This window comes from Aegilops tauschii, chromosome 3 (genome assembly GCF_002575655.3).
Source record: "Aegilops tauschii subsp. strangulata cultivar AL8/78 chromosome 3, Aet v6.0, whole genome shotgun sequence".
Lineage (NCBI taxonomy): Eukaryota > Viridiplantae > Streptophyta > Magnoliopsida > Poales > Poaceae > Aegilops > Aegilops tauschii.
This window is the reverse complement of record NC_053037.3, coordinates 161,089,453-161,115,708: the sequence shown is the minus strand read 5'-3', so window position 1 is coordinate 161,115,708 and position 26,256 is coordinate 161,089,453.

Below are 26,256 nucleotides of genomic sequence, written 5' to 3'. Positions count from 1 at the left end.
ATGAACCACGATGTCGAGGATTCAATCAATCCCGTATACAATTCCCTTTGTCTACCGGTATAGTACTTGCCCGAGATTCGATCGTCGGTATCCCGATACCTTGTTCAATCTCGTTACCGGCAAGTCTCTTTACTCGTTCCGTAACAAATCATCCCGTGATCAACTCCTTGGTCACATTGTGCACATTATGATGATGTCCTACCGAGTGGGCCCAGAGATACCTCTCCGTTTACACGGAGTGAGAAATCCCAGTCTCGATTCGTGCCAACCCAACAGACACTTTCGGAGATACCTGTAGTGCACCTTTATAGCCACCCAGTTACGTTGTGACGTTTGGTACACCCAAAGCATTCCTACGGTATCCGGGAGTTGCACAATCTCATGGTCTAAGGAAATGATACTTGACATTAGAAAAGCTCTTAGCAAACGAACTACACGATCTTGTGCTAGGCTTAGAATTGGGTCTTGTCCATCACATCATTCTCCTAATGATGTGATCCCGTTATCAACGACATCCAATGTCCATGGTCAGGAAACCGTAACCATCTATTGATCAACGAGCTAGTCAACTAGAGGCTTACTAGGGACATGGTGTTGTCTATGTATCCACACATGTATCTGAGTTTCCTATCAATACAATTCTAGCATGGATAATAAACGATTATCATGAACAAGGAAATATAATAATAACCAATTTATTATTGCCTCTAGGGCATATTTCCAACACTGCGCGCATAGGATTTAGACCGACGTGCTGACCTCTCTATTGAGCCTAGGTGGAGCTGCGACGTGTTGATCTTCCAAGGCCGGACATGACCCAGGAAAGTGTGACCGGCCAGAGGGATCGAGCGTGTCGGGTAATGTGGTGCACCCCTGCAGGGAAGTTTATCTATTCGAATAGTCGTGATCTTCGGTAACAGGACGACTTGGAGTTGTACCTTGACCTTATGACAACTAGAACCGGATACTTAATAAAACACACCCTTCCAAGTGCCAGATATAACCCAGTGATCGCTCTCTAACAGGGCGACAAGGAGAGGATCGCCGGGTAGGAGTTTGCTATACGATGCTACTTGGTGAACTTACCATCTACTCTCTTCTACATGCTGCAAGATGGAGGCTGCCAGAAGCGTAGTCTTCGATAGGATTAGCTATCCCCCTCTTATTCTGGCATTCTGCAGTTCAGTCCACTGATATATCCCCTTTACACAGATACCCATGCATATGTAGTGTAGATCCTTGCTTGCGAGTACTTTGGATGAGTACTCACGGTTGCTTTTCTCCCTCTTTCCCCCTTTCCTTTTTACCTGGTTGTCGCAACCAGAGGTTGGAGCCCAGGAGCTAGATGCCACCGTCGACGACGACTCCTACTACACTGGAGGTGCCTACTACGTGCAGGCCGCTGACGACGACCAGGAGTAGTTTAGGAGGATCCCAGGCAGGAGGCCTGCGCCTCTTTCGATCTGTATCCCAGTTTGTGCTAGCCATCTTATGGCAACTTGTTTAACTTATGTCTGTACTCAGATATTGTTGCTTCCGCTGACTCATCTATGATCGAGCACTTGTATTCGATCCCTCGAGGCCCCTGGCTTGTATTATGATGCTTGTATAACTTATTTTATTTGTAGAGTTGTGTTGTGATATCTTCCCGTGAGTCCCTGATCTTGACCGTACACGTTTGCGTGTATGATTAGTGTACGATTGAATCGGGGGCGTCACACTTGCAAGGCTTATAGTGATGTGCATTACCGAGTGGGCCCAGAGATACCTCTCCGACAATCGGAGTGACAAATCCTAATCTCGAAATACGCCAACCCAACAAGTACCTTCGGAGACACCTGTAGAGCACCTTTATAATCACCCAGTTACGTTGTGACGTTTGGTAGCACACAAAGTGTTCCTCGGGTAAACGGGAGTTGCATAATCTCATAGTCATAGGAACATGTATAAGTCATGAAGAAAGCAATAGCAACATACTAAACGATCAAGTGCTAAGATAACGGAATGGGTCAAGTCAATCACATCATTCTCCTAATGATGTGATCCCGTTAATCAAATGACAACTCTTTGTCTATGGCTAGGAAACATAACCATCTTTGATCAACGAGCTAGTCAAGTAGAGGCATACTAGTGACACTCTGTTTGTCTATGTATTCACACATGTATCATGTTTCCGGTTAATACAATTCTAGCATGAATAATAAACATTTATCATGATATAAGGAAATAAATAATAACTTTATTATTGCCTCTAGGGCATATTTCCATCAGTCTCCCACTTGCACTAGAGTCAATAATCTAGTTCACACCGCCATGTGATTTAACACCAATAGTTCACATCACCATGTGAATAACACCCATAGTTCACATCGTCATGTGACCAACACTCAAAGAATTTAGTAGAGTCAGTAATCTAGTTCACATCGCCATGTGATTAACACCCAAAGAGTACTAAGGTGTGATCATGTTTTGCTTGTGAGAGAAGTTTAGTCAATGGGTCTGCAACATTCAGATCCGTATGTATTTTGCAAATGTCTATGTCAACAATGCTCTGCACGGAGCTACTCTAGCTAATTGCTCCCACTTTCAGTATGTATCCAGATTGAGACTTAGAGTTATCTGGATAAGTGTCAAAACTTGCATCGACGTAACCCTTTACGATGAACCTTTTGTCACCTCCATAATCGAGAAACATATCCTTATTCCACTAAGGATAATTTTGACCGCTGTCCAGTGATCTACTCCTAGATCACTATTGTACTCCCTTGCTAAACTCAGTGTAGGGTATACAATAGATCTGGTACACAGCATGGCATACTTTATAGAACCTATGGCTGAGGCATAGGGAATGACTTTCATTCTCTTTCTATCTTCTGCCATGGTCGGGCTTTGAGTCTTACTCAATTTCACACCTTGTAACACAGGCAAGAACTCTTTCTTTGACTGTTCCATTTTGAACTACTTCAAAATCTTGTCAAGGTATATACTCATTGAAAAAAACCTATCAAGCGTCTTGATCTATCTCTATAGATCTTGATGCTGGATATGTAAGCAGCTTCACCGAGGTCTTTCTTTAAAAAAGCTCCTTTCAAATACTCCTTTATGCTTTTCGAAAAATTCTACATTATTTCTGATCAAAAATATCTCATTCACATATATTTATCAGAAATGTTGTAGTGCTCCCACTCACTTTCTTGTAAATACAGGCTTCACAGTAAGTCTGTATAAAACTATATGCTTTGACCAACTCCGAGATGCTTGCACCAGTCCATAGATGGATCACTGGAGCTTGCACATTTTGTTAACACCTTTAGGATTGACAAAACCTTCTGGTTGCATCATATACAACTCTTCTTTAAGAAACCCATTAAGGAACGTAGTTTTGACATCCATTTGCCAGATTTCATAAAATGTGGCAATTTGCTAACATGATTCGGACAGACTTAAGCATTGCTACGAGTGAGAAAATCTCATCGTAGTCAAGACCTTGAACTTGTCACTAACATTTTTCGACAAGTCTAGCTTTGTAGATAGTAACACTACTATATATCAGCGTCCGTCTTCCTCTTGAAGATCCATTTATTTTCTATGGCTTGCCGATCATCGGGCAAGTCAACCAAAGTCCACACTTTGTTCTCATACATGGATCCCATCTCAGATTTCATGGCCTCAAGCCATTTCGCGGAATCTGGGCTCATCATCGCTTCCTCATAGTTCGTAGGTTCGTCATGGTCAAGTAACATGACCTCCATAACAGGATTACCGTACCACTCTGGTGCGGATCTTACTCTGGTTGACCTACGAGGTTCGGTAGTAACTTGATCTGAAGTTACATGATCATCATCATTAGCTTCCTCACTAACTGGTGTAGGAGTCACAGGAACAAATTTCTGTGATGAACTACTTTCCAATAAGGGAGCAGGTACAGTTACCTCATCAAGTTCTACTTTCCTCCCACTCACTTATTTCGCGAGAAACTCCTTCTCTAGAAAGGATCCATTATAAGCAACGAATATCTTGCCTTCGGATCTGTGATAGAAGGTGTACCCAACAGTCTCCTTTGGGTATCCTATGAAGACACATTTCTCCGATTTGGGTTTGAGCTTATCAGGATGAAACTTTTTCACATAAGCATCGCAACCCCAAATTTTAAGAAACAACAACTTTTGGTTTCTTGCCAAACCAAAGTTCATAAGGTGTCGTCTCAACAGATTTAGATGGTGCCCTATTTAACGTGAATGCAGCTGTCTCTAATGCATAACCCCAAAACGATAGTGGTAAATCGGTAAGAGACATCATAGATTGCACCATATCTAATAAAGTACGGTTACGATGTTCGGACACACCATTATGCTGTGGTGTTCCAGGTGGCGTGAGTTGCGAAACTATTCCGCATTGTTTCAAATGAAGACCAAACTCGTAACTCAAATATTCTCCTCCACGATCAGATTGTAGAAACTTTATTTTCTTGTTACGATGATTTTCCACTTCACTCTGAAATTATATGAACTTTTCAAATGTTTCAGACTTATATTTCATCAAGTAGATATACCCATATCTGCTCAAATCATCTGTGAAGGTCAGAAAATAACGATACCCACCGCGAGCCTCAACAATCATCAGATCACATACATCAGTATGTATTATTTCCAATAAGTCAGTTGCTCACTCCATTGTTCCGAAGAACGGAGTCTTTAGTCATCCTGCCCATAAGGCATGGTTCGCAAGCATCAAGGGATTCATAATCAAGTGATTCCAAAATCCCATCAGCATGGAGTTTCTTCATGCGGTTTACACCAATATGACCTAAACGGCAGTGCCACAAATGAGTTGCACTATCATTATTAACTTTGCATCTTTTGGCTTCAATATTATGAATATGTGTATCACTACGATCGAGATCCAACAAACCATTTTTCATTGGGTGTATGACCATAAAGGTTTTATTCATGTAAACACAACAACAATTATTCTCTAACTTAAATGAATAACCGTATTGCAATAAACATGATCAAATCATATTCATGCTCAACGCAAACACCAAATAACACTTATTCAGGTTCAACACTAATCCCGAAAGTATAGGGAGTGTGCGATGATGATCATATTAATCTTGGAACCACTTCCAACACACATCGTCACTTCACCCTCAACTAGTCTCTGTTTATTCTGTAACTCCTATTTCGAGTTACTAATTTTTAGCAACCGAACAAGTATCAAATACCCAGGGGCTACTATAAACACTAGTAAGGTACACATCAATAACCTGTATATCAAATATACCCTTGTTCACTTTGCCATCCTTCTTATCCACCAAATATTCAGGGCAGTTCCGCTTCTAGTTACCATTTCTTTTGCAGTAGAAGCACTCAGTTTCAGGCTTTAGTCTAGCTTTGGGCTTCTTCACGGAAGTGACAACTTGCTTGCCATTCTACATGAAGTTCCCTTTCTTTCCCTTTGCCCTTTTCTTGAAACTAGTGGTCTTGTTAATCATCAACACTTGATGCTCTCTCTTGATTTCTACCTTCATCAATTTCATCATCATGAAAAGCTCGGGAATTCTTTTCGTCATCCCTTGCATACTATAGTTCATCATGAAGTTCTACTAACTTGGTGATGGTGACTAGAGAATTCTGTCAATCACTATCTTATCTGGAAGATTAACTCCCACTTGATTCAAGCAATTGTAGTACTCAGACAATCTGAGCACATGCTTACTGGTTGAGCTATTCTGCTCCATCTTGTAGGCAAAGTAATGTCAGAGGTCTCATACCTCTCGACACAGGCATGAGTATGAAATACCAATTTCAACTCTTGGAACATGTTATATGCTCTGTGGCGTTCAAAACATTTTTGAAGTCCCGGTTCTAAGCCGTAAAGCATGGTGCACTAAACTATCAAGTAGTTATCATATCGAGCTTTTGTCAAAACGTTCAAAACGTCTACATGTGCTCCTGCAATAGTTCTGTCACCTAGCGGTGCATCAAGGACATAATACTTCTATGCAGCAATGAGGATAATCCTCAGATCACGGAGCTAGTCCGCATCTTTGCTACTAACATCTTTCAACTTATTTTTCTCTAGGAACATATAAAAAATAAAATAGGGGAGCTAAACATGAGCTATTGATCTACAACATAGACATGCTAATAATACCATGACTAAGTTCATGATAAATTAAAGTTCAATTAATCATATTACTTAAGAACTCCCACTTAGATAGACATTCCCTCTAATCCTCTAAGTGATCACGTGATCCATATCAACTAAACCATGTCCGATCATCACGTGAGATGGAGTAGTTTCAATGGTGAACATCACTATGTTGATCATATCTACTATATGATTCATGCTCGACCTTTCGGTCTCAGTGTTCCGAGGCCATATCTGCATATGCTAGGCTCGTCAAGTTTAACCTGAGTATTCCGCGTGTGCAACTGTTTTGCACCCGTTGTATTTGAACGTAGAGCTTATCACACCCGATCATCACGTGGTGTCTCAGCACGAAGAACTTTCGCAACGGTGCATACTCAGGGAGAACACTTATACCTTGAAATTTAGTGAGAGATCATCTTATAATGCTATCGTCAATCAAAGCAAGATAAGATGCATAAAAGATAAACATCACATGCAATCAATATAAGTGATATGATATGGCCATCATCATCTTGTGCTTGTGATCTCCATCTCCGAAGCACCGTCATGATCACCATCATCACCGGCGCGACACCTTGATCTCCATCGTAGCATCGTTGTCGTCTCGCCAACTTATGCTTCTACGACTATCGCTACCGTTTAGTGATAAAGTAAAGCATTACAGGGCAATTGCATTGCATACAATAAAGCGACAACCATATGGCTACTGCTAGTTGCCGATAACTCGGTTACAAAACATGATCATCTCATACAATAAAACTTAGCATCATGCCTTGACCATATCACATCACAACATGCCCTGCAAAAACAAGTTAGACGTCCTCTACTTTGTTGTTGCAAGTTTTACGTGGCTGCTACGGGCTGAGCAAGAACCGTTCTTACCTACGCATCAAAACCACAACGATAGTTCGTCAAGTTAGTGCTGTTTTAACCTTCTCAAGGACCGGGCGTAGCCACACTCAGTTCAACTAAAGTTGGAGAAACTGACACCCGCCAGCCACCTGTGTGCAAAGCACGTCAGTAGAACCAGTCTCGTGTAAGCGTACGCGTAATGTCGGTCCGGGCCACTTCATCCAAAAATACCGCCGAACCAAAGCATGACATGCTGGTAAGCAGTATGACTTGTATCGCCCACAACTCACTTGTGTTCTACTCGTGCATATAACATCTACGCATAAAACCAGGCTCGGATGCCACTGTTGGGGAACGTAGTAAGTTCAAAAAAATTCCTACGCACACACAGGATCATGGTGATGCATAACAACGAGAGGGGAGAGTGTTGTCCACGTACCCTCGTAGACCGAAAGCGGAAGCGTTAGCACAACGCAGTTGATGTAGTCGTACGTCTTCACGATCCGACCGATCAAGTACCGAACGTACGGCACCTCCGAGTTCTGCACACGTTCAGCTTGATGACGTCCCTCGAACTCCGATCCAGCCGAGCTTTGAGGGAGAGTTCCGTCAGCACGACGGCTTGGTGACGATGATGATGTTCTACCGACGCAGGGCTTCGCCTAAGCACCACTACGATATTATCGAGGTGGATTATGGTGGAGGGGGGCACCCCACACGACTAGGAGATCAATTGTTGTGTCTATGGGGTGCCCCTTCCTCCGTATATAAAGGGGGGAGGAGGAGAGGGCCGGCCAAGGGGGTGGCGCGCCCTAGGAGGGGGAAACCTACTCCAATTAGGTTTGCCCCTCCCTTTCCTAGTCCAAGAAGGAGGGGGAAGGAAGGAGTGGGAGAGGGGAAAGGCGAGGGGGGCGCCGCACCCCCCCTTCCTTGTCCTATTCGGACTCAAGGGGAGGGGCGCGCCTCTCGCCCTGGCCGGCCCCTCTCTCTCTCCACTAGGGCCCAACAAGGCCCATTAGTTCCCGGGGGAGGGGGGGTTCCGATAACCCCCGGTACTCCGATATATATCCGATAACCCCCGGAACCATTCCGGTGTCCGAATATAGTCATCCAATATATCAATCTTCATGTCTCGACCATTTCGAGACTCCTCGTCATGTCCATGATCATATCCGGGACTCCGAACTATCTTCGATACATCAAAACACATAAACTCATAATATAACCGTCATCAAACTTTAAGCGTGCGGACCCTACGGGTTCGAGAACTATGTAGACATGACCGAGACACGTCTCCGGTCAATAACCAATAGTGGAACCTAGATTTTCATATTGGCTCCCACATATTCTAGGAAGATCTTTATCGGTCAAACAACATAACAACATACGTTGTTCCCTTTGTCATCGGTATGTTAATTGCCCGAGATTCAATCGTCGGTATCTCAATACCTAGTTCAATCTCGTTACCGGCAAGTCTCTTTACTCGTTCCGTAATACATCATCCCGCAACTAACTCATTAGTTGCAATGCTTGCAAGGTTTATAGTGATGTGCATTACCGAGTGGGCCCAGAGATACCTCTCCGACAATCAGAGTGACAAATCCTAATCTCGAAATACGCCAACCCAACAAGTACCTTCGGAGACACCTGTAGAGCACCTTTATAATCACCCAGTTACGTTGTGACGTTTGGTAGCACACAAAGTGTTCCCCCGGTAAACGGGAGTTGCATAATCTCATAGTCATAGGAACATGTATAATTCATGAAGAAAGCAATAGCAACATACTAAACGATCAAGTGCTTAGCTAACGGAATGGGTCAAGTCAATCACATCATTCTCCTAATGATGTGGTCCCATTAATCAAATGACAACTCTTTGTCTATGGCTAGGAAACATAACCATCTTTGATCAACGAGCTAGTCAAGTAGAGGCATACTAGTGACACTCTGTTTGTCTATGTATTGACACATGTATCATGTTTCAGGTTAATACAATTCTAGCATGAATAATAAACATTTATCATGATATAAGGAAATAAATAATAACTTTATTGTTGCCTCTAGGGCATATTTCCTTCACAAACAATAGTGACTGTAATTGAAAAATGGCATATGGTTTATTCCTGGTGTGATATTTATGATCTTATATTTTTAAGGAGGGTATAGATGAAGATATATTATTTTTTACCTGCCCCACAAGCAAAATCCTAATGATTCATCGCAGGAAATAGATTCAACTTTAGAATCTACCTACGAAACAAATTGTTAGCCAATCAAACTTAGAGCAGAGGTGGGTAGCATATGCACTACTACCAGCCCAAATACTAATACAATAGACTTAAAGCACAAGTCAAAAATTAATCAGCAAAGGAAAGGTTACATATAATATATTTTTGTTGTAACAGAGGTTCCTTGTTGCTTACATTTTGCTCCTTGTTGCAACTCAACGCTTGTCACCATACCTTCAGAGTTCATTGTTTGGATGGCAGAAATGTTATGAAAGGACGACACATCCTATGATTTGAAGCTTCTAGAAGTTGAGTTACGATAAATTAAGCTACAGATATGGGGTAGCTCGCTGGTATAATTCTCCAAAACACGTAGAATATTAAGAGCATGACTAAACCAAAGATGTAAATATTACTGCTGCCTATGAAAATTTGATACATTTAGTCCATCTTAGCACAATTAAGCTCTTTTATATAGGCAAGCATGATTAATTTTATCTTTAAGGTTATCACATTTAGCCTACTCAAACAGACTAGTTATCTAGTTTCTATTATAATGTGGTTGCAATTTATGACGTCTTTGAGAGTTGTCACAAGGAAATGGACTACAATTAAAGTGTTTGCTATGCCACAAGAAAACCAGATAGATAAGGTACAGTAAATGCTGCAGGTAGCCCATAGAAAAATAGACATCGAGATTAATAAGTAACTGTGACAACTTGGTCTAAATAACCCACCTTTTTACAAAATTACGAATCACAACCCCGAAAAAATACCCAACGCATTCATGCATAATTGGATAGCTCAAAACACTAAAAGCATGAGATGGCGTGCGTGAGATGGTTCTTAATGCAGCAAAACACCTTATAGAGTACCTGCAATTAAACAGTAAATTGTTATGTTGATGCACTGTTCATGTTCTGTATGTTTAAGGCTCAATTGTGCAAGATCAGCCCCTGACTATAAAATTCAAGATGGGTATCTTGATTCCACGAAATTTCCTGTAGAACTTGCTCCTGCATTGTTTTTCAGTAGTTAATTATCATTGTACACAACAGTAAAAATAAAACATCTACATGACCTTTGAAACAGTAATGTGTTGAATGAACTATGCATTGATCTTGCAGTGAAACAAATTGTTGCCTGCGGGGCTCCTCCCGACCAATAACCAATTAGATCCTATAAAACCCTGGGAAAAGGGAATTAAGTTGGAAATTAAAAACAATTTCAGGAAGGGAAATAGGGCGTGGAGAAGGTAAGGAATACCTTTGGTTTTTTTGGTGGTGAGTGGCAGAGAGAGGCATCTCAATCCATCTACCATCCCTATGGAAGAGAGCACCCACATCATGATGTAAGGGAGAGGTCAGAGGAGGTAGGGCAGGCCAGAAACGGTCTTCCATTACAGTCTGATGGGGAAAGAAAGGAAGGGAGAAGCACCGTAGCAGAAAGATACAAGGCGCCGGCGCCACCGCACCGCCTGGTCGATCGAGCTGACAGAAACCTGGTTTTTTTAAGGAGGTGACGGAAACCTATTGGTCGTGAAAAGCCCTCGATTTCTAATGGGCCTGAAAAGCCTAGTTAACCAGAAGGCTTGGATTTTTCCATGGGAGCAGCGTCCCCAAGCGACACCGGCCGAGTACGGGCCATTCTTGAACGGTCCATGGCCCAGGCGGAAATTGACAATAGATTGGATGACCAGTTATGTTCCAAATGCACAATCGGATGGCTCAAAACGCAGAGTGCGTGAGATGGCCGGGAGGGTGCCCAGTTTACTGTTTAAAAAATATTCTCCTCGATGTTTTTGGAGATCTATTCGATGTAATAACTTTTTGCAGTGTGTTTGTTGGGATCCGATGAATTGTGAGTTTACTATCAGATTATTCATAAATATTATTTGAGTCTTTTCTGAACTCTTTTATGCATGACTAGCTTTGTATTTCTCTTCGATCTATTGATTTGGTTAGGCCAACTAGATTGATTTTTCTTGCAACAGGAGAGATGCTTTGTGATGGGTTCGATCTTGCGGTGCTCAATCTCAGTGACAGAAAATGACACAACACGTATTTGTATCGTTGCCATTAAGGATAAAAATATGGGGTTAATTCATGCGTGGGTTTACTTTGTCTACATCGTGTCATCTTGCTTACGGCGTTACTCTGTTCTTTATGAACTTAATACTCTAGACGCATGTTGGATAGCGGTCGATGTGTGGAGTAATAGTATTAGATGCAGGCAGGAGTCGGTCTACTTGTCTCGGACGTGATACCTATATACATGATCATTGCCTTGAATATCACCATGATTATTTGCTTTTCTATCAATTGCCCAAGAGTAATTTCTTTACCCACCATATGATATTTTCAAGAGAGAAGCCTCTAGTGAAAAGTATGGCCCCCGGGTCTACTTTTTATCATATATTAAAATAAAAATACCTTGCTATAATTTTTATTTATTTATTTTATTTTGTGTTTTAATTATCTATCTATGACAACGAGATTTGATCCTTACAATTAACCGCCGAGGGAGGGACAACCCCTTGCTCACGTTGGGTACAAGCATTTTTTATTTTGTGTGTAGGTACTGCTAACGAGGTGTTGCTTGGTTCTCCTACTGGATTGATAACCTTGGTTTTTAACTGAGGGAAACCGCCTCGCGATATGTGCAGTGGCTGGTTGTGAAAAACGGTTCGAATAACGACCGGGCCGTGGTGTGATGTCATGCTGCAAAATGCGTCAGCAGATTAGATTTGTGGAAATATTATTCTCTCTACGATGGTGTGTGGAATTTGTTTTGCAGAGCCGGACACTATCTTTGTGTTCAAAATCTTCTATGGAGTATTCGGAGGAGGAACTCGCCTTGCAATGTCGAAGACAATATGCGCGTCGGACTCATCGTCATTGAAGCCTAGTTCAGGGGCTACTGAGGGAGTCCGGGATTAGGGGGTCCTCGGATAGCCAGACTATATCCTTCTGCCGGACTGTTGGACCATGAAGGTACAAGACTCAAGACTTCGTCCCATGTCCAGATGGGACTCTCCTTGGCGTGGAAGGCAAGCTTGGCGATGCGGATATGTAGATCTCCTCCCTTGTAACCGACTCTGTGTAACCCTAGCCCCCTCCGGTGTCTATATAAACCAGAGGGTTTAGTCCGTAGGACAAAAACAATCATACCATAGGCTAGCTTCTAGGGTTTAGCCTCTACGATCTCGTGGTAGATCAACTCTTGTAATACTCATATCATCAAGATCAATCAAGCAGGAAGTAGGGTATTACCTCCATCGAGAGGACCCGAACCTGGGTAAACATCGTGTCCCCCGCCTCCTGTTACCATCCGCCTTAGACGCACAGTTCGGGACCCCCTACCCGAGATCCGCCGGTTTTGACACCGACATTGGTGCTTTCATTGAGAGTTACACTGTGTCATCACCATAAGGCTAGATGGCTCCTTCGATCATCGGCAACGACGTGATCCAGCGTGAGGTTTTCCTCCCCGGACAAATCTTCGGATTCGGCAGCTTCGTACTGCGAGCCAACTCGCTTGGCGATCTGAAGCAGATCGAGAGCTACGCCCCTGGCCATCAGGTCAGGTTTGGAAACTTGAACTACACTGCCGACATCCGCGGAGACTTGATCTTCGACGGATTCGTGCCCATGTCATGTGCGCCGCACAATCATGACGAGCATGATTTAGCTCTGCCATCGGACAGTGTTCGGGAGATCACACCTGCAACCACTCCGGCCCTCAATCCGGAACAAATTGCGCCATCTGAGGACGGGTGGATGGACCCCGCCACGGAGGCCGCACACTCAGTGGCGATAGAGCCGAATACTGTATTCACCTCCTACGAGACCCGTGTTGCCGAACCGTTGGATTCGTCCCCGGCCACGGACTCCGAGCCGCCTGCGTCCGTGCCCATCAAATCCGATTGGGCACCGGCCATGGATTTTACCTCCGCGGATATCTTTCAGCACTTGCATTTTGGCGACGTACTACAATCGTTGAAGTATCTCTCCCTGCCAGGAGACCCTTGGCCGAACTTTGGCCCGCTAGAATGGGATGCGGACGACGAAGGAATTCGCACCCCACCCACTACCCACTTAGTAGCCACTGTCGACGATTTAACCGACATGCTCGACTTCGGCTCCGAAGACATCGACGGTATGGACGACGATGCAGGAGACGAACAAGAACCACCGCCCACAGGGCGCTGGACTGCCACCTCATCGTATGACATATACATGGTGGACACCCCCAAAGAGGGGGATGGCGATAAGACAACGGAGGATAATCCCTCCAAGAAGCAACCCAAGCACCGACGTCAGCGGCGCCGCTCTAAGTCTCGCCATAGCAAAAGTAGCGACACCGGCACAAGAGACAATCACGCTCTAGATAGTGCCGAAGACGACGACAATCCCCTCCAGCCAGACCTCGAGCGGGAGGATGAACAAGCTAGCCCTCCGGAACAGGCAGCAAACGGAGAATCAGAGGATGACAATTACATGCCTCTCTCCGAAGACGAAGTGAGCCTCGGCAACAAAGAATTTATCGTGCCTGAGGATCCCGTCGAGAAGGAGCGCTTCAAGCGCCGGCTTATAGCCACAGCAAACAGCCTGAAGAAAAAGCAACAACAGCTTCGAGCTTATCAAGATCTGCTAGCGGATAGATGGACTGAAGTCCTGGCAGCCAAGGAAAACCAACTCGAGCGCCCAACCAAGAGTTACCCAAAGCGCAGGTTGCTGCCCCAACTAGAGGAGGAAGCATTGAAACCTACATCACCAGCGTATGATGCGGCCGATCGGCCACCTTGTGGCCGAGACAGAGAGGCTTATCAGCCTGAAGTACAGCCCGCACCTCGCCGCCATTCAAACAAAAATACCAAGGCCCGGGGTAACACGCGGAACCAGCGAGACGTATTGGAAAAGAAAGCAAAACATGCAAGATCGATCTACGGATCATAGGGGCGCGCCCCAACGCGGGACAATGACCGTCACGCCGGATATGCTAAAAGCAAATCCGGCCGGGCCGAATACAGCAAACAAGACTCGTACGAACTGCGTCGTGATATAGCCCGGCACAGAGGCGCCGCACAGCCCCTTTGCTTCACTGATGAAGTAATGGATCACGATTTCCCAGAAGGGTTTAAACCCGTAAACTTTGAATCATATGATGGTACTACAGACCCCGCGGTATGGATAGAAGACTTCTTCCTCCACATTCACATGGCCTGCGGGGATGATTTACATATCATCAAGTATCTCCCGCTAAAACTCAGAGGGCCAGCTCGGTATTGGCTTAATAGCTTGCCGGCAAACTCCATCGGAAGTTGGGAGAGCCTAGCAGATGCATTCCTGGACAATTTCCAAGGCACTTATGTGCGACCCCCGGATGCTGACGATTTAAGTCATATGACTCAGCAGCCAGGGGAATTGGCCAGGAAATTCTGGACCCGGTTCCTAACTAAGAAGAACCAAATTGTCGACTGTCCGGATGCAGAGGCCTTAGCGGCATTTAAGCATAATATCCGTGACGAATGGCTCGCCCGGCACCTCGGCCAAGAGAAGCCAAAATCAATGGCAGCCCTCACGACACTTATGACCCGCTTTTGCGCGGGCGAAGATAGCTGGTTGGCTCGTAGTACCAATACAGCAAGCAAACCTGGCATATCAGAAGCCAGGGATAGCAACGGCAAACCATGACGCAACAAACACAAGCACCGCAAAAATGGTGAAAACGCCGAAAATACGGTAGTTAATGCCGAGTTCAGGGGCTCAAACTCCGGTCAGCGGAAAGGGCCACCCAAACATAACAATCCGGGTCCATCCAGTCTAGACCGCATACTCGATCGCCAATTCCAAATTCATGGCACCCCAGGAACGCCAGCCACCCATACCAACAGAGAATGCCGGGTCTTCAAACAAGCCGGCAGGGCAGGCGCCAAAGACGGAGAAGGGGGGCCTCAAAGTGATGATGGCGACGAGGAGCCCAAATCACCAAACACAGGAGGGCAAAAGAAATTCCCCCCGCATATTCAATCGGTGAATGTGGTAAATACCACCCAAATTACCAACTCGGACCGGATACGCACCCTTAGGGATGCGGACTTAACGGAACTAGTGGTCCCACAATATAAACTAGGGCCGGCCACCTTCAACCGCACGGATCGTCCGGTTAACGCCAATCAGGGAAATCCAACCGCACTAGTCCTCGACCCAATAATAGACAGGTTCCACCTCACTAGAGTCCTTATGGACGGAGGCAGCAGTCTAAATCTGCTTTACCAGGACACAGTGCGCAAGATGGGCATCGATCATTCGGCGTCAAACCCACTAAAGCCACTTTCAGAGGCATTATACCAGGTGTGGAAGCCAGCTGTACAGGCTCCATTGCCCTTGAGGTAGTCTTCGGATCACCAGAAAATTACCGTACCGAAGAGTTAATCTTCAAAATCGTCCCTTTCCGCAGTGATTATCAGGCACTGCCCGGATGAACCGCGTTCGCTCGATTCAACGCGGTGCCACACTATGCCTACCATAAGCTCAAGATGCCCGGTCCACGCGGCGTCATCACGGTTAATGGCAAGGCCGAACCTTCCCTCGACACCAACAAATACTGTTGGGTAACGTAGAAAAAATTCAAAATTTTCTATGCATCACCAAGATCAATCTATGGAGTTTACTAGCAACGAGAGGGAAGGAGAGTGCATCTACATACCATTGTAGATCGTGATGCGGAAGCGTTGCAAGAACGAGGATGAGGAAGTCATACTCGTAGCGATTCAGATCGCAGTTGATTCCGATCTAAGCACCGAAGAACGGTGCCTCCGCGTTCAACACACGTGCAGCCCGCTGACGTCTCCCACGCCTTGATCCAGCAAGGAGAGAGGGAGAGGTTGGGGAAGACTCCATCCAGCAGCAACACGACGGCATGGTGGTGGTGGAGGAGCGTGGCAATCCCGCAGGGCTTCGCCAAGCACCGCGGGAGAGGAGGAGGAGGAAGAGGGGTAGGGCTGCGCCAAAAGGAGACGTTCTCATGTCTCTTGGGCAGCCCAAACCTCAACTATATATAGGGGGGGAGGGGGCTGCGCCCCCCTTAGGGTTTCCACCCCCAAGAGGAGGCGGCCAGCCCTAGATCCCATCAAGGGGGGCGGCCAAGGGGAGGAGAGGGGGGGCGCCCCACTAGATGGGCCCTAAGGCCCATCTGGACCTAGGGTTTGCCCCCTCCCACTCTCCCATGCGCCTTGGGCCTTCGTGGGGGGGCGCACCAGCCCACCTGGGGCTGGTCCCCTCCCACACTTGGCCCACGCAGCCTTCTGGGGCTGGAGGCCCCACTTGGTGGACCCCCGGGACCCTCCCGGTGGTCCCGGTACATTACCGATTTCACCTGAAACTTTTCCAGTGACCAAAACAGGACTTCCCATATATAAATCTTTACCTCCGGACCATTCCGGAACTCCTCGTGACGTCCGGGATCTCATCCGGGACTCCGAACAACATTCGGTAACCACGTACATACTTTCCCTATAACCCTAGCGTCATCGAACCTTAAGCGTGTAGACCCTACGGGTTCGGGAACCATGCAGACATGACCGAGACGTTCTCCGGTCAATAACCAACAGCGGGATCTGGATACCCATGTTGGCTCCCACATGTTCCACGATGATCTCATCGGATGAACCACGATGTCGGGGATTCAATCAATCCCGTATGCAATTCCCTTTGTCTAACGGTATGTTACTTGCCCGAGATTCGATCGTCGGTATCCCTATACCTTGTTCAATCTCGTTACCGGCAAGTCTCTTTACTCGTTCCGTAATTCACATCATCCCGTGATCAACTCCTTGGTCACATTGTGCACATTATGATGATGTCCTACCGAGTGGGCCCAGAGATACCTCTCCGTTTACACGGAGTGACAAATCCCAGTCTCGATTCGTGCCAACCCAACAGACACTTTCGGAGATACCTGTAGTGCAACTTTATAGTCACCCAATTACGTTGTGACGTTTGGTACACCCAAAGCATTCCTACGGTATCCGGGAGTTGCACAATCTCATGGTCTAAGGAAATGATACTTGACATTAGAAAAGCTCTGAGCAAACGAACTACACGATCTTGTGCTAGGCTTAGGATTGGGTCTTGTCCATCACATCATTCTCCTAATGATGTGATCCCGTTATCAACGACATCCAATGTCCATGGTTAGGAAACCGTAACCATCTATTGATCAATGAGCTAGTCAACTAGAGGCTTACTAGGGACATGGTGTTGTCTATGTATCCACACATGTATCTGAGTTTCCTATCAATACAATTCTAGCATGGATAATAAACGATTATCTTGAACAAGGAAATCTAATAATAACCAATTTATTATTGCCTCTAGGGCATATTTCCAACAGTCTCCCACTTGCACTAGAGTCAATAATCTAGTCCACATCACCATGTGATTAACACTCACAGGTCACATCACCATATGACCAACATCCAAAGAGTTTACTAGAGTCAACAATCTAGTTCACATCTCTATGTGATTAACACTCAATGAGTTCTGGTTTGATCATGTTATGCTTGTGAGAGAGGTTATTAGTCAACGGGTCTGAACCTTTCAGATCCGTGTGTGCTTTACGAATATCTATGTCATCTTGTGGATGCTACCACGCGCTATTTGGAGCCATTTCAAATAATTGTTCTACTATACGAATCCGGTTTACTACTCAGAGTCATCCGGATTAGTGTCAAAGTTCGCATTGACATAACCCTTTACGACGAACTCCTTTTCACCTCCATAATCGAGAAAATTCCTTAGTCCACTAGATACTAAGGACAAGTCCGACCGCTGTCATGTGATCCTTTCCCGGATCACTATTGTACCCCTTGACCAACTCATGGCAAGGCACACTTCATGTGCGGTACACAGCATAGCATACTATAGAGCCTACGTCTAAAGCATAGGGGACGACCTTAGTCCTTTCTCTCTCTTCTGCTGTGGTCGGGTCTTGAGTCTTACTCAATACTCACACCTTGTAACACAGCCAAGAACTCCTTCTTTGCTGATCTATTTTGAACTCTTTCAAAATCATGTCAAGGTGTGCGTTCTTTGAAAGTATCATCAGGCGTCTTGATCTATCTCTATAGATCTTGATGCCCAATATGTAAGCAGCTTTATCCAGGTCTTCCTTTGAAAAAGCTCCTTTCAAACAACCCTTTACGCTTTCCAGAAATTTTACATCATTTCGGATCAACAATATGTCATTCACATATACTTATCAGAAATGTTGTAGCGCTCCCACTCACTTTATTGTAAATACAAGTTTCTAACAAACTTTGTATAAACCCAAAAACTTTGATCACTCCATCAAAGCATCTATTCTGACTCCGAGATGCTTGCTCTAGTCCATGGAAGGATCGCTGGAGCTAGCATACCTTTTAGCATCCTTAGGATCGACAAAACCTTTCTGATTGTATCACATACAACCTTTCCTTACGAAAACTGGTAAGGAAACTTGTTTTAACATCCATCTGCCAGATTTCATAAATGCAGCTAATGCTAACATGATTCCGATGGACTTAAGCATCGCTACGGATGAGAAAATCTCATTGTAGTCAACTCCTTGAACTTGTGGAAATACTCTTTGCCACAAGTCGAGCTTCATAGACGGTAACATTACCGTCCACGTCTGTCTTCTTCTCAAAGATCCATTTATCTCGGATTTCATGGCTTCTAACCATTTGTCGGAATATGGGCCCACCATCGCTTCTCCATAGCTCGTAGGTTCAGTATTGTCCAACAACATGATATCTCAGACAGGATCATGTACCACTCTGAAGTAGCACGCATCCTCGTCGTCCTACAAGGTTTGGTGGTGACTTGATCCGAAGTTTCATGATCACTATCATAAGCTTCCACTTCAATTGGTATAGGTGCCACAGGAACAACTTCCTATGCCCTGCTACACACTAGTTGAAGTGACGGTTCAATAACCTTATCAAGTCTCCACCATCCTCCCACTCAATTCTTTCGAGAGAAACTTTTCCTCGAGAAAGGACCCGTTTCTAGAAGCAATTACTTTTGCTTCCAGATCTGAAATAGGAGGTATACCCAACTGTTTTGGGTTTTCTATGAAGATGCATTTATCCGCTTTGGGTTCGAGCTCATTAGCCTGAAACTTTTTCACATAAGCATCGCAGCCCCAAACTTTTAAGAAACGACAACTTAGGTTTCTCTAAACGGTGTCGTCTCAACGGAATTGCGTGGTGCCCCTTTTAAAGTGAATTCGGTTGTCTCTAATGCCTAACCCATAAACGATAATGGTAATTCGATAAGAAACATCATGGTATGCACCATATCCAATAGGGTGCAGTTATGATGTTCGGACACACCATCACACTATGGTGTTCCAGGCGGTATTACTTGTGAAACACTTTCCACAATGTCTTAATTGTGTGCCAACTCGTAACTCAGATACTCATCTCTATGATCATATCACAGACATTTTATCCTCTTGTCACGACGATCTTCAACTTCACTCTGAAATTACTTGAACCTTTCAATGATTCAGACTTTGTGTTTCATCAAGTAAATACACTCAGCATCTACTCAAATCATCTGTGAAGTAAGAACATAACGATATCCACTGCATGCCTCAACACTCATTGGACTGCATACATCAAAAATGTATTACTTCCAATAAGTTGCTCTCTTGTTCCATCTTACTGAAAAACGAGGACTTTCAGTCACTTGCCCATGTGGTATGATTTGCATGTCTCAAGTGATTCGAAATCATGTGAGTCCAAACGATCCATCTGCATGGAGTTTCTTCATGCATATATACCAATAGACATGGTTCGCATGTCTCAATCTTTTCAAAAACGACTGAGTCCAAAGATCCATCTACATGGAGCTTCTTCATGCGTTTTATCCCAATATGACTCAAATAGCAGTGCCACAAGTGTGTGGTACTATCATTACTTTTGGCATGAACATGTGTATCACTACGATCGAGATTCATTTTAGGTGCAAGACCATTGAAGGTATTATTCAAATAAACAGAGTAACCATTATTCTCCTTAAATGAATAACCGTATTGCGATAAACATAATCCAATCATGCTCAACGCAAACATCAAATCTCGATGGTAGAGGGAGCATGCGATGCTTGATCACATCAACCTTGGAAACATTTCCAACACATATCGTCATCTCACCTTTAGCTAGTCTCTGTTTATTCCACAGCTTTTATTTCGAGTTACTAACACTTAGCAACCGAACCGGTATCTAATACCCTGGTGCTGCTAGGAGTACTAGTAAAGTACACATTCATATAATGTATATCCAATATACTTCTGTCGACCTTGCCTGCCTTCTCATCTACCAAGTGTCTAATGTAGTTCCGCTTCAATGACCGTTCCCCTCATTACAGAAGCACTTAGTCTCGGGTTTGGGTTCAACCTTGGGATTCTTCACTAGAGCAACAAATGACTTGCTGTTTCATGAAGTATCCCTTTTTTGCCCTTGCCCTTCTAGACTAGTGGTTTTACTAACCATCAACAATTGATGCTCCTTCTTGATTTCTACTCTCGTGGTGTCAAAAATCACGAATAGCTCAAGGATCATCATAACTATCCCTGATATGTTATAGTTCATCACGAATCTCTACTAGCTTGGTGGCAGTGACTATGGAGAACTATCACTATCTCATCTGGGAGATTAACTCCCGGTCGATTCAAGCAATTGTGGTACTCAGACAATCTGAGCACATGCTCAACGGTTGAGCTTTTCTCCCTTAGTTTGCAGGCTTAAGAAACTTGTCAGAGGTCTCATACCTCTTGACGTGGGCACTAGTCTGAAATCCCAATTTCAGTTTTCAGAACATCTCATATGTTCTGCGACGTTTCAAAAAATGTCTTTGGTGCCACAATTCTAAACCGTTAGCATTACGCACTGAACTATCACGTAGTCATCAAAACGTGTATGTCAGATGTTCCGCAACATCTACAGACGACGTTGAGGTTCAGCACACCGAGCGGTGCATTAAGGACATAAGCCTTCTGTGCAGCAATGAGGACAATCCTCAGTTTACGGACCCAGTCCGCATAATTGCTACTACCAACTTTCAACTAAATTTTCTCTAGGAACATATCTTAAACAGTAGAACTAAAACGTATGACATAATTCGCAAAGACCTTTTGACTATGTTCATGATAAAGAAGTTCATCTGATTATTGAACTCCCACTCAGATAGACATCCCTCTAGTCATCTAAGTGATACATGATCCGAGTCAAACTAGGCCGTGTCCGATCATCACGTGAGACGGACTAGTCATCATCGGTGAACATCTCCATGTTGATCGTATCTACTATACGACTCATGTTTGACCTTTCGGTCTCTTGTGTTCCGAGGCCATGTCTGTACATGCTAGGCTCGTCAACACCCGTTGTATTCGAACGTTAGAATCTATCACACCCGATCATCACGTGGTGCTTCGAAATAACGAACCTTCGCAACGGTGCACAGTTAGGGGGAACACCTCTCTTGAAATTTTAGTGAGGGATCATCTTACTTACTACCGTCGTTCTAAGCAAATAAGATGCATAACATGATAAACATCACATGCAATCAAATAGTGACATGATATGGCCAATATCATTTTGCTCCTTTGACCTCCATCTTCGGGGCACCATGATCATCTTTGTCACCGGCATGACACCATGATCTCCATCATCATGATCTCCATCATTGTGTCTTCATGAAGTTGTCACGCCAACGATTACTTCTACTTCTATGGCTAACGCGCTTAGCAATAAAGTAAAGTAATTTACATGGCGTTATTCAATGACACGCAAGTCATACAAAAAATAAAGACAACTCCTATGGCTCCTGCCGGTTGTCATACTCATCGACATGCAAGTCGTGATTCCTATTACAAGAATATGATCAATCTCGTACATCACATATATCATTCATCACATCTTCTGGCCATATCACATCACATAGCACATGCTGCAAAAACAAGTTAGACGTCCTCTAATTGTTGTTTCAAGTTTTTACGTGGCTTGTATAGGTTTCTAGCAAGAACGTTTCTTACCTACGTAAAACCACAACGTGATATGCCAATTTCTATTTACCCTTCATAAGGACCCTTTTCATCGAATCCGTTCCGACTAAAGTGGGAGAGACAGACACCCGCTAGCCACCTTATGCAACTAGTGCATGTCAGTCGGTGGAACCTGTGTCACGTAAGCGTACGTGTAAGGTCGGTCCGGGCCGCTTCATCCCACAATGCCGCCGAAACAAGATAAGACTAGTAGCGGCAAGAAGAATTGACAACATCGACGCCCACAACTACTTTGTGTTCTACTCGTGCATAGAAACTACGCATAGACCTAGCTCATGATGCCACTGTTGGGTAACGTAGCAGAAATTCAAAATTTTCTACGCATCACCAAGATCAATCTATGGAGTTTACTAGCAACGAGAGGGAAGGAGAGTGCATCTACATACCATTGTAGATCGCGATGCAGAAGCGTTGCAAGAACGCGGATGAGGGAGTCATACTCGTAGCGATTTAGTCGCAGTTGATTCCGATCTAAGCACCGAAGAACGGTGCCTCCGCGTTCAACACACGTGCAGCCCGGTGACGTCTCCCACGCCTTGATCCAGCAAGGAGAGAGGGAGAGGTTGGGGAAGACTCCATCCAGCAGCAACACGATGGCATGGTGGTGGTGGAGGAGCGTGGCAATCCCGCAGGGCTTCGCCAAGCACCGCGGGAGAGGAGGAGGAGGAAGAGGGGTAGGGCTGCGCCAAAAGGAGACGTTCTCATGTCTCTTGGGCAGCCCAAACCTCAACTATATATAGGGGGGAGGGGGCTGCGCCCCCCTTAGTGTTTCCACCCCCAAGAGGAGGCGGCCAGCCCTAGATCCCATCAAGGGGGCGGCCAAGGGGAGGAGAGGGGGGGCGCCCCACTAGATGGGCCCTAAGGCCCATCTGGACCTAGGGTTTGCCCCCTCCCACTCTCCCATGCGCCTTGGGCCTTGGTGGGGGGGGGGGGCGCACCAGCCCACCTGGGGCTGGTCCCCTCCCACACTTGGCCCATGCAGCCTTCTGGGGCTGGTGGCCCCACTTGGTGGACCCCCGGGACCCTCCCGGTGGTCCCGGTACATTACCGATTTCACCCGAAACTTTTCCGGTGACCAAAACAGGACTTCCCATATATAAATCTTTACCTCCGGACCATTCCGGAACTCCTCGTGATGTCCGGGATCTCATCCGGGACTCCGAACAACATTCGGTAACCACGTACATACTTTCCCTATAACCCTAGCGTCATCGAACCTTAAGCGTGTAGACCCTACGGGTTCGGGAACCATGCAGACATGACCGAGACGTTCTCCGGTCAATAACCAACAGCGGGATCTGGATACCCATGTTGGCTCCCACATGTTCCACGATGATCTCATCGGATGAACCACGATGTCGAGAATTCAATCAATCCCGTATGCAATATGTTACTTGCCCTAGATTCGATCGTCGGTATCCCTATACCTTGTTCAATCTCGTTACCGGCAAGTCTCTTTACTCGTTCCGTAACTCACATCATCCCGTGATCAACTCCTTGGTCACATTGTGCACATTATGATGATGTCCTACCGAGTGGGCCCAGAGATACCTCTCCGTTTACACGGAGTGACAAATCCCAGTCTCGATTCGTGCCAACCCAACAGACACTTTCGGAGATACCTGTAGTGCACCTTTATAGTCACCCAGTTACGTTGTGACGTTTGGTACACCCAAAGCATTCCTACGGTATCCGGGAGTTGCACAATCTCATGGTCTAAGGAAATGATACTTGACATTGGAAAAGCTCTGAGCAAACGAACTACACGATCTTGTGCTAGGCTTAGGATTGGGTCTTGTCCATCACATCATTCTCCTAATGATGTGATCCCGTTATCAACGACATCCAATGTCCATGGTTAGGAAACCTTAACCATCTATTGATCAACGAGCTAGTCAAGTAGAGGCTTACTAGGGACATGGTGTTGTCTATGTATCCACACATGTATCTGAGTTTCCTATCAATACAATTCTAGCATGGATAATAAACGATTATCATGAACAAGGAAATATAATAATAACCAATTTATTATTGCCTCTAGGGCATATTTCCAACAAATACACCACTGCTTTAGCAGCAGAAGCAACGAGCAGCACCTTGCAGCCGAACCTCGAGTCGACGTCCAGGCTCCCGGACACCGTCAAGGGACTCCGAACTACTCCGCGGAAGGATAGCCCGGCTCGTCCAGAGCTCAATTAAACACTCCGGCGAAGGCCAGGACAGGCCGAACTCAGCGGCTCAACCGCTCTCCGGCACGCAAATATTTCTTACATTTCCTTCGCAGGTTCACCTTTGCGCCGACCAGGACGGGCTATACGGAGGCAGATTGAACGCGCAAGGGAATCCTTAGACATTCCCCGCAATGACCATCTGGCTATATTACGGATCCGCACTCAGCTTCTTCCCCCTGGTCTCAGCAGGTTCTGCAATCATATTCCTTTTTTATCACATTACTTGTACTCATACGCATAGACATACTATTCAAATACAACATGTGGATTTATATGACATTTACCTGCTGTTATTTCTTATCGAAATTCTTTTGTCAAGTGGCATCCGTACACAGCGATATGCCTTAAAATATGCCAGGGGCTTCGTTTTACCCATAACACGGCAATAAAGTCCGAACACCTTCATGGAAGTTCGGCACCCCGAACCTATAGCATTATATGCATCAGCTCCGAATCATGTCTTGGGTCAATAGTTGGGTTTTCCCGGCTCCCATGTTTTGGTACCTTATGTTCCGCTATATCGGCTAAGGTAGCACTGGGAGAACTACTGCGATTGTGTCCCAGTTCTTCCGGACGAGCACCTCAGTAGAGAAAGCCGAAAACTGACTGTCATGATACGACGAGAGCTGGTCAGCTGTTCGAGTGGTCACAAAATCTTTAAGGATTTCTCCCGCATAATGCCATAACCAATGCATTGTGCGATGGATCGGTTTTTTCTCCGATCAGGTGCTTATAGAGCCCCTAGTACGGTCTTCCGAGCACCAGGGGCTGCGCCTACCATACTAAAGTTCCTATGGCTAAGTGAGAGTGATAAAGCCCTATAGTCCGATTGCCTGGTTCGTTGTGCTGAGCACCTCCTTCGAAGGACCCAAAACTAGGATAAAGAGTGCTCAGGTTTATCCCGAACACCCCCGTACTTCTTACGTGGGGGCAGAAGCCGACAACTGGCCAACTCTCAGGTTTAACATATAAAATGGCCGCACAGGAGGGTAACTTTTATGCAACAGGCGACAAATAAATGACCTTGTTCAAACATTACAAAGGACAACATGATTGGCATTCATGGAAATATAATGTCCTTGGTGCGTAGCTCCGCTGCAAGGTAGGATCCTTTCAGGACACTCTCATCATATAATTCGGGCTTGCGGTGCTCCTTTCCCTCTGGCGGCCCTTCGGACATCAGCTTCTCAGCATCCATCTTCCCCTAGTGCACCTTTGCACGGGCGAAGGCAATTCGCGCACCTTCTATACAGACAGACCGAAGTAGCTGCTTGGAATCGGCTCGGCAGGCCATAGCCGGATAACCAAATCTTTCATGGCTAGTTCTGCCGCCTTATGCAGTTCGATCAGCTGTTTCAGTTGATCGGCAAAAGGCACCGGATAATTCGGTGCCAAATACTGCGACCAGAAGAGCTTATCTGCAGTGTTCCTTTCTTCGGCTCGGTAGAATTGGGCGGCATCTGATATGCCGCAGGGTAGCTCGGCAAATACCCCAGAGAAATCCGGGTTCAAAATTAGAAACATGGTTTTCCCCTCAAATGCTTGCTTTACATGGAAAAAGCCTTACCCGCCGCGATCTTTCTCGCGTCTTGGATCCCCTGCAGGGCGCTTTGGGTTTCCCCCTGGGCATCGCTCGTGGCCTGATGCGCCTTGGTGAGTTCGGATTCTTTCTCTGT